Below are 13,201 nucleotides of genomic sequence, written 5' to 3'. Positions count from 1 at the left end.
GGGACAAGGTTCTCTCACAATTACAAAAGATAGCATTTATTTCTTGTTCTTTAGATTCTTGTAGACTTTTCCTTTTTTGTTTCAGATGTAACTAAAGGAACTGTAACAACAACAAGAAAGAGAGGCCAAGGATGTGCGGTTTCTGTGAATGTTTACCTTTCTTCTGTAAAGTTTGAAAGAAATATTTTATAAACACTTTGGAAATCACACCATAAATGATGAAAATTGTATGCCTTTAGGCATGGAAAGAAAATGAAGCAAAATAGAAATTACAGAAAAACGCAGCCCGTAATTGGAGCAGCTCCTACGAACTTATTCAGATGCCATCAATATAGTAATTTTAAAAACAAAAGGTAACTAAACATTCATCATAGTTTTGTTTTTAAACAAATAAAACTTGTTTCTGAATCATATTCGAAATCAAAAGCCAGCTGTCCTGGATGAGTTAAGAATAATTGAAAAGTGAAACTAAAAATAAGTGACAAATACTTACCTGTTTTGTTTTGCTTTCCAATAAAAACTCAATACAATACCAAAGAAGGAGAGCAATTTAAAATTGTCATGCATTACAATAATTGCTTTGTAATTAGAACACTTCATCTTTTATAAGAGCTTATTACCTGTGTAGAGTATTCATCTGCACAAATATTCCTAAATTCCCTCAGGTAATTAATTTCATGAAATATTGCTGGATGGCTCATTCTCCCTCACCATTACTCCGGAGATTTCATCAAATACAAGCACTCTTACCACAATGTTATGTTGAGAAATGTAATTAACAGAAAATATTATATGATATTCGTGTCAAACATTACTTGGGCAAAATGCATGTAGACCTTAAGTATTCCTAGATGACCTAATTAGGCAAACCAAATTTATCTCATAAGCCTTCACACCATATTCCCTCTCCAGAGAAAACATTCAAGACCTTGGGAAGCATTCGATTCTGTGTTTAACCTCTCGGCTTCCCAAGACTCCGTATCATGCAGTGAATCAATGAAATTGCCCAGGAGAATTCCCTTCAGTTCCTTTTTCTGTAAAGTCCTCATGTCTCTAACCCACTAGAGCCAGTCTTAGCTCCCTGCTGGCTCTTCTTTATGACATCTCTATTTATTGCCTTGGAAGCCATGGACCATATGAGACCTTTTATTCATCAGCTGTCCACCCCAGGCACCCAGTTGCTGAATTCTCTCCAGTAATTGAGAAGAAGGGAAACTTCCCTTTGTTGGACAGTGACATCATGCAGTTTTCTTCTCCTTTCTTGCTCATACTGAATCCTACACATGCTCTTCCATCTACCTCTCGCTCCCCGAATATCTAGAGGGGCAGGGAGCCTGCTTCCTCCTCTCTCTCTCTCTGCCTGCCCACTTGTGATCTCTGTCTGTCAAATAAATAAATAAAATCTTAAAAAAATAAAAAATAAAAAAATAAAGGTAACTATTGCTACAGTATCACAACACATCAATTTTAACACTTTCCCAAGTCAATAGCACAAAGATCAAGACCAAGGCAAAGAAAGGAAGTCTTTCTATTCACCAGACTCAAAATTGCAATTGGTTTTCCAATCAAAAGTGGCTATCATGCGAGGTGCCTGTGTGGCTCAGTGGGTTAAAGCCTCTGCCTTTGGCTCAGGTCATGATCCCAGGGTCCTGGTATCGAGCCCCACATTGGGCTCTCTGCTCAGCGGGGAGACTCTCTGCCTACTTGTGATCTCTGTCTGTCAAATAAATAAATAAAATCTTAAAAAAAAAAAAAGGTAACTATCATAAGAAATGATGGGTTCCGAGACTAGGATGTCCACTAAAGCCACTATAACTTCTAAGCAAAGCAAGAAGACAATAAAAAATGATTCTTAAAAATATTCATTATATTTTTTTTGCCACCAATTCATTTGCTAAACACCTAGTAAGTACTCACAACTTTGATAAATAAGTAGGGAAGACACAGCAGAAATAAAAAATACATCAACTGTATTAAAATGAAAAAGTCTGTTTCTATTAAGGATAATTATCACCACTTGAATCAACTCTCCATACAAAACTATAGGATCAGCAAGGGAGAATAAGGTAATATACATGACCCCTACATTTAGCAATACCTCAAAATACCACAAACCTCAATTATGCATAATAAATAACACCAGTTTTCAAATTCCCACAGAGCTCCACATTTACATGTTTACAAATGCAGAGAATAGAGTAAAATGGCTTGAGGGACTCCATGAAAAGGAGAAAAGAGTAGAGTATCTGGATGGAACACAAAACAAAACCGAACAGAACACCCTCAAAAAGATAATATCTAACATCAAATGCTAAATGATCTGGGACTTGATATTCCAAAAAATGCCTATAGGAAGGGACTTGAAAGTGAGAGAGGTTAGAGGTGGCAATTTCAGAGAAACATTGCTTCTGTGGGAGAATACAATAAATATAGAAAATACTGTGACCCTTGGAAATATAGCAGTGCTGAGAAAGAAAGAAAAGGGAGAAATTAAAAAAAAAAATCCTACAGAAACTAGAAAAATAAGATACACCAATCTTTCTTCCTACACCTGCCACCATCAGCATCCTCCATTAGAGAAATTGCAGATACTAAAGAGGGCCCTCTTGAAATGTAACCACAAACTACCTAAAAATGAAATCCAAAAAAGCAACCCAGTTTTATGCAAAGATCCTTTAAGAAGTATATAAATAAACAAAAACAATTCCAGTTGAAAATCCTCCCCAATAAACCATAAGACAGAAAAAACAATAACTAACTTCCAAAGTAAATTAAATAGCTGTAAGCAATCATTTAAAGAGGTTTTTTTCAGAGATTTTTTAAATGCTTAGAATCAGAAATGTAAAAACTAAAACTAGAAAGAAATGCAGTGAGAATCACTAGAATTCAAAAAAGAACTTGAAAAAGATAAAGTCATAAAATGAGGAATAAACTATTAGTTGCACAAGGGAGAATTGGTTAAAAAAAAAGTTAATAAGATATTAAGGAAAGAGGAAAAATAAGTGAGAGTGAAAATGAGAAAAGAAAGAAGTAACAATGATCAGAGAGTAAAGAAGGCAAAGAAGATCCAAACTGCATATAATTGGAGGGCCTGAGGAAGGAAAACAAAACTATGGAGTCAAAGTAAATACTTAAATTAAAACCAAGTAAATAAAAAAATATTTCCAGAAATAAAAGAATATTTGAATCTATATATCGTAAGGGCCACAATATATCTGGGAAAAATTGGCATAGAACGATTCCAATCACACTTCTAGACCTATCCTAGTAAAACTATTATATTTTGAAGACCAAAAAAATCATCAGGGCCTTCAGGCAAATGATCAAATTACCTATGAGAGCAAAAAATTAGGCTGACATCAGATGGTCATGAGCAACATAGAAAATATGGCCACAGTGAAGTTGAATTTTCAAGAAATTCAAAGAATGAAATGCAAGTCAAGAATTTTATATTTAACCAAGCTTTGCTTCAAGTGTCAAAGCTGTAGAAAAACAGTTTTGAACATCAGTCACCTCTGGGAATACTATACACATGAGCCATTCCTGAAGAGTACACTAGATAAATGTTTCTCAATCTTTTTTTTCCCATTTTTGCTCCTCCAAAAAGTCTTTTTAGATATTCCTAGACACGTAGTCCACACCATGAAATTTTAATAACTCACCTATCTTGTGTATCTGTTGATGTACTATTGTCCTTTGGAAGGTTACACGCCACTGTAATATGGCCACAAGAACCAATTTGAACCCTCTTGGATGTACTGAAGGACAGACTTCTTTTAACCAAGAGATAAATGAATTTTTTTGGAAAAGGATCGATGAAGGATGCATTTAATTGTAGAGGTAAAACTAAAACAATGGTAAGGACATAAGATGAAAGGATGTATTTAAACATTTTATGTAGAAATACAAAGTAGAAAGACTATCAACTCCCCAAAAAGAGAAAATGAGAAAGGGTAAAGTCAAATAAGATCATTTACCATTGTACGGATAATCAGTGGATATCAACAGATAGTATCTATTTAATACAGGCAAACTAGGTAATAAATTCAAGTAATATGGAGATAAAAAGAATACATATAAAAAAATCACATAGGTGACTCCCAACTGGATGGGAAAAAACACTATGAAGGACAGGCAATGGGAGAATTAACAAAATTGGGATATGCTCTACAGATGAAAGAATTGTACCAGTGTTAACTTTTCTGGATTTGAAAGCTATATTTTGGTTTCATAAGAGAATATCCTTGCTCTTAGGAAAAACACACTGAAGTATTAAGGGATAAAAAGACATGATGCATGCAACCTATTCTCAAGTGGTATAGGAAAAAACATATTCATGGATACTGATAGATGATAGATAGTTAAAACACTGTGACAAAATGCAAAAAATTGGTCAATCAGAGTATGTGGGAGTTCTCTTATTATACTTTCTGCTTTTCTATAAGCTTAAAATTATTTCAAAATAAAAACTTAAAGGGGACTTATGAGCTATGACACCAAAGGCATAGGCAACAAAAGAAAAAGTAGATAAAATGTCTTTACAAAAATTAACAACTTTTGTGCATCAAGGAGCACAATCAAGAAAGCTAAAAGTCTACAAAATGAGAGAAAATGGTTGCAAAATCATATATCAGATAGGGGAATAATATCCAGAAAATATAAAGAAGTCCTATAATGCAACAACAATTAAAACAAAACAAAACAAAAACCTAGGTGTAACTGGCTGCCTCAGCCGGTCCAGTGGCCAATTCTTTTTTTTTTTTTTTTTTTAAGATTGTATTCATTTGCCAGATAGCAAAAGAGGATAAGCAGAGGGAGTGGCAGACAGAGAGAGAAGCAGGCTCTCTACAGGGCAAGGAGCCCAGTTCAGGACCCTGAAATCATGACTTGAGCTGAAGGGAGATGCCCAAACCAACTGAGTCACCCAGGTACCACAAGTGTCCAACTTTTGATTTCTGCTTAGGTCATATTTTTGGTGTTGTGAGATCAAGCCCCACATCACGTTCCATGTTGGGCATAGGGCCTGCTTAAGATTTTCTCTCTCCTTCTCCCTCTGCCCCTCCCCAACTGTCTCTCTTAAAACAAACAAACCTCTTTTAAAAAATGGGCAAAGAACTTGAATAGACATTTTCCAAAGAAAATAGGAAATGGCCAATAAGCCCATGAAGAGATGTTTAATAATATCTTTAGCCATTAGGGAGATGCAAATAAAAACCGCAATAAGGGGCGCCTGGGTGGCTCAGTGGGTTAAAGCCTCTGCCTTCCGCTCAGGTCATGATCCCAGGGTCCTGGGATCGAGCCCCGTATCGGGCTCTCTGCATGACAGGGAGCCTGCTTCCTCCTCTTTCTCTGCCTACTTGTGATCTCTGTCAAATAAATAAAATCTTTTTTTAAAAATCCACAATAAGATAGCAATTTACATCTACAAGAATGGATATAATTTTTAAAAAAACAAAAAATAACATCTTGGCAAGAGTGTAGAGAAATAAGAACCTCACGCATTATGGTGAGAATATCAAATGATGCAGCCACTGTGGAAAACACTTTTGCGGTTCCTCAAAAAGTTATCAAACTATCATATGGCCCACTAATTCTACTCCCAGGTATACATCCCAAAATATTGAAAGCATTGTACACCAAGGCTTATAGAAGCATTATTCACAATAGTCAAAAACAGGAACAACCCAAGTGTGCATTAACAGACGAATGAATTTTTAAAGGTGGTACATTTATAAAATAGCATATTATTCAGCCATAAAAAGGAATAAAGTCCCAGTATATGATACAGCTTGATGGAACTTGAAAACTTTATGCTAAATGAGATAAGCCAGATGTAGGACACATATTGTAAGATTGCATTTATATGAGATCCCTAGAATAGGCAAATTCATAGAGACAGAAAATAGAATCAAGATTACCAGGTGCTATCGGGACAGGGGATTAAGGGGATAGTGTTTTATGGGTACAGACTTTATATTGAGCTGATGAAAACATTTTGGGTTCTAGATGGTAGTGATGGCTATACAACATTATGAATGTAGTTAATGAATTGTACACTTACAAATGGTTAAAATTATAAATATTATGTCTATTTTACCATAATCGTGGAAAAAATAAAAAAGGAACATATGTGGGGAAATGATTATGTCACTTCAAATACAATACAGCATGCATGAGAAACCCTTCAAATGTTCTCTGTACCTTAAATACAAAGAATCTGGCACATATTTTCCTTAAAACAAGCAAGCAAGCAAGCCAACAAAACACTTTAAAATCTTTTTTTAGGAAAAAAAAATAAAATCTTTTTAGGAGAGAGAAAACCCTGAGTTATGAATTAATTATACCAATCTCTATACCCTATTATATTACTTTTTAATGATAATCTAACTATACTGTAAGTTCCTTCATGTTGAAAATCGCCACTCACCTCTGTGCTTCAGGACCTGCTGTCGGATGAATAAGTGAATGAAGAAAGGATGAATTAGTTGGATGAAGGATGCAAGGAGCTATTACAAGCTGGAGAGAAATCAAAGTCTAAGAGGGTTGGGGAAGAGAACAAGGTGGGGATCTGACCCGAGGCAGGAAGATATGGAGGATTTGGAAGGGCAGAAAGATAAAGTGGAGACCCATTGAGTGTGAACAACGGAGAAACATGGTCAAGTCACAGGATTCCGTGAAGAACACAATAGCACCAGGACTTTTTCTTTCTTAACCTCAGAGGCGCTATTTTGGAAGCTTTTGCTTCTTGGGTTAGAGCCTCAGTGAAGTTCTGATTTGTCCTGGGATCAAGTAAGAAGCTTAAAAATAGAATAACGAGTCTTGTCTCCTATTCAGCCCCCAAATAAGCCACTTTTTTGAGTAAAGCCATTTTTCTGATATCTTCTGATTTAGTTCATTTTAAGTTAAGGTCGAATGATTACTGATCAATAAAATTACAGCTGTGATTTTAGTTAGCTGAATTAGATGGTGAATCAAACCACAGAGAAAGAATCAACACTCTGATGAACAAATTGTTATGCTAGTAGTCTTTTGGACCCATATATTAGCTACAAATTTTCTAGGCAGTTACATGCTTTATATAGAAATTATTTTTAATTTCTCTGGCCAATTTGTTGAAAATAATCCTAGTGTTCCCACCTTATTGGAATTAAGTATATCCAAAATTTATATTCTGAGTCAAAAGTAGAAATTTTCCCCAAATAGTGTAGATTGTCCTCACCAATCTTGTCTCCCAGTGTTTGTTTATGAGAGTGTTTTCTGAAACAGTACCAAAATTACATTTCAATGTTTTAATCTTTGACAATGTGGTATTTTTTTAAAGATTTTATTTATTTATTTGACAAAGAGAGAGAGATCACGAGTAGGCAGAGCAGTAGGCAGAGAGAGAGGAGAAACAGGCTCCTGCTGAGCAGAGAGACTGATGCGGGGCTTGATCCCAGGACCCTGAGATCATGACCTGAGCCGAAAGCAGAGGTTTAACCCACTGAGCTACCCAGGCACCCCTGACAATGTGGTATTACAGAAAAATTGCTTTTTTTTCTCTGACTAGTCAGTTCAGTCATTTTCATACGTCCTTAAACCTTACTAGTCACTTGTTATTTCATTTTCCTCTGTATGTTTCTTTTATTTCCCTCAGAATATTAGTGTTTTTGTTACTGGTTTCCAAGAGATCATTTATGACTAAGGATGTTAACCATTTGCCATTCATTGCAAATTAAATACCATGTGTTCTCACCACCATTTTACTGTGATGTTTTAATTTTTGGTTGTACAGAAGTTGTGTATTCAAATATAATAATGTTCTGCCTTAAAAAAAAAAAGAACACTCTGTGGTCCAGTCATAGATTATTTGAACTAAAATTTCAGATACAAAAAGAAAGGTCAACAAAGGTTTAGGTGAGTAGTAAGAAACCTCTTTTCAGGAATGTAGTCATTAAAATAACTTCCTGTAATCTCTCCCCCAGAAATAAACTCTGGAAGGGTCTGGAAACAGCAGTGTCTGGGAACATAGTGTACTTTCTTGCAGATGAGAAATGCCAGCCATAGGACCTGTTGAACATGCATAAATTTTATTTCCAGGAGTTCAGCCAGGTATATAAATAAGGGAGCTGCTAGTAGACGTTGATGACTATTGTCTTGGTCTACTTTGAGTATAAACATCCACCTCCATGTCTATTCTTCCCTCACCAGTTTGAGAAAGTAACTATTCTTGATCTATAATGTTTTGAAATTGAAAAATGCTAAATGAAATAAAGCATGTTGCAAAATCTATAAATACGTATGTACTAATAAAAGCATTAAAATTCTGGAGAAATATACACTACACATTTTTTTCTTTTTTTTTTTTTAAAGATTTATTTATTTGAGAGAGAGAGTGAAAGCAAGCATGAGCCTGCAAATAGGGGGAAGGGACAGAGGGAGAGAGAGAGAGAATCTCAAGCAGACTCCCTGCTGAGCACAGGGCCAGAGTTGGGGCTTGATCTTAGGTCCCAGAGATCATGACCTGAGCTAAAAATAAGACTCCGCCACTTAACCAATTGAGTCACCCAAGCGCCCCTACACAAAACTTTTAATAGTTGTCTAAACTGGGAGATGAGGAGGGTGGATGGAGAAGCAGAGAAAATTAGAGAGAACTTCCTTACTACCTATTGTTCCTCATGTGTTTTTTTCCTCATGTGTTTTAATAGTAGTAATTAAATTAACACGTAGTGTGTACTAGAACTCTTCTAAGTGTCCATTAGATGCATATCCACCTCAATGTCCTGAGGTCAGGAATATCATTATCCTCATTCTATAAACATGGAAACTGAGGCCTAAAGAGGTTTAGCAACTTGCCTAAGGTCACAGAGCTAGTGAGAGTCGGGATCCAACCCTGGTGGAATGGCCCCACTATACCTTCAAGCACAAAACAATCTGATAGTCAGAGAAGAGGCAAAATTACAATTCCTGAAAGGAGCACAGCACTCCATTTAAAGAACTATTCCTACCCTGGGGCAGGGTTGGATAGGGCTGGCAGGGTTCGGGAAACAACAGCACCTGACCCAAGCTGTCCAATCAGAATTGTTCTTCCAGATTCCTTCGGCTAGATCTGGAAGGGCAGGCAAGATACTCAGAGGACAAAGAAAAATGCCCGTTCACAGTAAATAAATAAATAAATAAATAAATAAATAAATCTCTTAAAAAAAGACTCACTGATTCCCAGAAACTTCTATTTCAAACCATTACCATGGTTATTTTGACCATCTGTCTCCATAGCAAATATTAGATTAACTGGTATTTACTTTTACTTGTTTCTGTGAAGTGATTTACTCATTTCATTTACTCTTATTCTCCGTGATACAGCCATTTGTTAAATATACACATGTGGATTTCAGTTTTATATTTTCATAAGACTTTTTGAAGATTTATCTATCTATTTTGAGAAAGAGAGAGAGTTGGGAGGGGCAGAGGGAGAGAGGATCTCAAGCAGACTCCTTGCTGAGGACAGAGCCTGATGCAGGGCTTGATCTCAGGACCCATGAGATCATGACCCATGAGATTATGAGCTGAACTCAAGAGTGGGATGCTCAACGAACGGAGCTGACCAGGACCCCCTTTCATAAGACTTCTTATATAAATTTTCAAAAATGAAAAATACCCTATCCGACCATATTTCCTGGCTTCTGATTTTTTCAATGGTCACGAGAAGTTATGCTAGTACTGTATTTACTGCATCTATTTCCCTGCTTACCAACTTCAGAAGGAAATATTCATTTCCTTTCTCTAAATTATTTCTCCCCAAGGAGCTGCTCTGTCTTCTTTGCAACAACAGAACAATAACTACTCCAAAGACTCAGGTCAGAGTAGCCAGAGGGGTGCCAGTGACCCTTTTTCCCCCAGAGGAGCAGGAGTCCAGAAGAGTTGTCAGCGCTAGTTATGTGATCTGATCAAATCTTAAGAGGAAGTGTATGGTAGTTTTGGAACCAGCAGAGTAATATGTGAGATTGGAAGCCAGATTCTCACCTATGGTAGCTGCCAGTCTTAAAGTGCTCCTTAAAGCTTCAGGTAAATAATAAATTAATTAAAGCTTATTTGAAAATGGAAAGAAAATAGGCAAGGCAAGGTTAAAAAAATAAGCATTTATTGAGTCCCAATGACACCATATACAGTAAATGTTCACAATAACCTGAAAGAAAGAATAAGCATTCCTATTTTGAAGATGCGGGAAACCGAGTCACAGAGAAATGACATAAATTGCCCAAGGAGACAGTAAGTGGAGAGCCAGGATTTGGACCCCTTTCCATCTCCCTCAAGAGTCCCTACTTTTCCACTAGACTGCTTTACCTTTTTTTGTAAGCCAATATTCTACTTCATCCATTCTAAGTAATTAACTACTCTATCATTTATAGCATCCAGTATTAATTACAGAGGCTGGATTGATAAGGCTCTGTTTATTTCTCTATTATAAGCTTAAATATTTTCAACCTTACAGGTGCAAGAATTGAACTCTTCATGGTGTACGCAGACCCACAGCTCTTTTCTGAAACAAAACCACACTGGTTTTTCTATGCCAGTTTTGGCAGGGCAGAATGTTTCTTCAAAGGCAATAAAGTCATTGTCAGGGTCCTGTAGCCCATCAGCTATAAGTGTCCTCTGCACCTCCTGTCCTCGGGTGCTAGACTGCTGTCTGCCTCCCCCCGTGCAGACTGCAAAGGGCTTTATTATTACCAGCTGAGAGCCAAGGCAGCTGAAGGGCACATTGTCACTACAGTTTGCTTCCCCACATGTCAACGTATTCTGAAAGCTAGTGACATCTGATTTTAGCTCTTTGCTGCCTTCTGTTCCTCTGGCTTTGACAGATTTTAATGAGACAAATGCTAGCCGTGGGTTTCCTTTATCCATCTTCCCCTGCCTCACCCCTCAGGAACTCGCTTTCTGCAGCCATCCTTTGCAAAACGGCAAACCCAACATGAAAACTGCTGATAAAGAGGAATAGTCTTATGCCCAGAGGAAAAACTTAGCAGAGCATTCCCAGCCCATCTGACATCGACCCCTGCCTCTACCTTTTCAGTACCAGCCATGCTTCTGACACTCAGGAACATGGACATCAAATCGCTCTTAAGAAAGAAACAGCTGATGCTTCCAGAAGTCTTTTCTGTAATGTAAATACTAGGAAATGTGTCAAATAAGACTCAGGTTCTTCTTACTGAAACCCAAGCAAGTCAGCAGGTGTATTCTCAACCCAAATTCTCAGAATAACAACCATTCATTGAGGATCCACCATGTGTCAAGTACTTTCTATATATTTGCTCGATTGTCCTTGAAGATGAACCTGTAATATACTTCTATGATGCTGAAGACCAGTTTTGAGGTTGGACAGACTTGTGCCCCAAAATTATACTTCTATCACTTGGGGAGTTTGCTTTGTAGTTTGAAAAATGCCTTTCCAAATGGCAGACCTCCAGCTTGATGAGCTAGAATTAGTATGACCACCTCCATCCCTCAGTTCCTACCAGGTTTTCTAAAAATCTCAACTTGGATATTCAAGGGTTGAGGGCAGCTGGAAGAAAGAGGAGACCATATAAATTCTGAGTAGGTGTGGAAGAATTTTGGGAGACAGAAGATTTGTGCCTTGCTTGCAGGGAAAGCCAATCACTCACACCTAGCTTGCCCTGGAGGGCAGATCACTGGAATGTCTTCAGGATGATGGCATTAGATAGCCCATTCTATTCCCTACAGCTTGGGCAGAGCCCACTGGAAATTGAGAAGTCCTCACATGCCCCAGTAAGATGACAAAGGGAATGAAGTGGTCTGGTGTATGGGTGGACAAGTGGCCCAAACTATGAGGCCATCACAACTGAAGGCTATGATAGGATTTTTCAAATATCAGTAGATGCTGGTCATGGCCAGAGACCAGGTGGGATGCGTTTTATCACCAACAGAGACTGGACAAGGACATAAAGACCAGACAGACCTCCTCCTGTGGCTGTGATGCTATTTATGAAAGGTTCCCTCTATGCACAGACATCTTTTGGAAGAAAGAAAGGTGGGGAGAGAAGGGGAAACAGTCTGGAAAAACCCATGCTTTACTCCAAAGTAAATGACTTGAGACTGAGATAACACTTAAATTGACTAGGAAAAAAATCAGCATAAAAAAATGGGACAGAAAAGTTTTGAGCCCTAGGATCTAAGAGAAAAATTGAATTCAATTTTAGAAAATTTAGAAAAAGAAGAAAGTTGTATTTTGGTACAAGTGAGTTGCAGAGTGCACTAATATTACCTGATACACATGTTGTTCATGTTTTTATCTATTGCTTAAAATTACTGAACAAAACTGGACAATGGAGAGAATTTGGCATATATATAACCAGAGAATTCTTTCTGAGATGACATCAATCTATAAATCAGTATTCATTAACTACATTGATTCAACCAAATACAATGCAATATCCATTATGCCCCATACTTTCCATGAGGATATCAATAAGGATTTGGCCATTGCATAGCTGAAATCAAGATACACAATTATCTTCAGAGAGTATGAAGTAAGAGTCTGAGTAAGTATGAGTAAGAAATATGTATAGGCCTTGGAGTCAGAAAACCTCTTCAAATTCCATAATTTACTAGCTGAGGAAGACTGTACAAATTACTTAACTTCTCTAAGTTCCCATTTTTTTAAGTTTTATAGTCTGTAAAATGAGGGTCAGAATCATCAATAACGCCTGACTCAAGACTTGTTATGGAGATATGAGGATCAAGCGAGGTCACGTATGTGCTGAATATTCCTCAGCACGCACTGTTCTTCTCTTCCTATGTCAGGTAAAACACACAAATCGCAGCCATATTGGGTTGCTCCTCCCCAATTTGAAGATAATCTTCCTAAGAAGAGCTTCGCTTTTTCTTTAGTTCTCTTGTAGCCTAGTGTAATGTGCCAAGACTGGTACAGTCTGCACAGCTTCCAGCAGCACCAAGTCACCCTGCCCCCTTGGGCACAGAAAGAAGCTTGGCAAATAAATAAATAAATAAATAAACAAATAAATAAATAAATAAATTCATGTCCATACATGAGTATAAATGTAGGGAGAACGTTTTAAGTAAATAACCAAACTCTCGAGCAATCAACATGCTTGAGCCGCAATCTTCTGTTCTTCTTTCTACTCATCTGAGTGTTCTAAGATCTCTTTAAGAGGCATGAATTCGTTTTGAAATTGTCTTATGAGAA

Source organism: Lontra canadensis, unplaced genomic scaffold, assembly GCF_010015895.1.
Source record: "Lontra canadensis isolate GAN:19392208 unplaced genomic scaffold, GSC_riverotter_1.0 scaffold70, whole genome shotgun sequence".
NCBI lineage: Eukaryota > Metazoa > Chordata > Mammalia > Carnivora > Mustelidae > Lontra > Lontra canadensis.
This window is presented reverse-complemented; position numbering follows the sequence as displayed.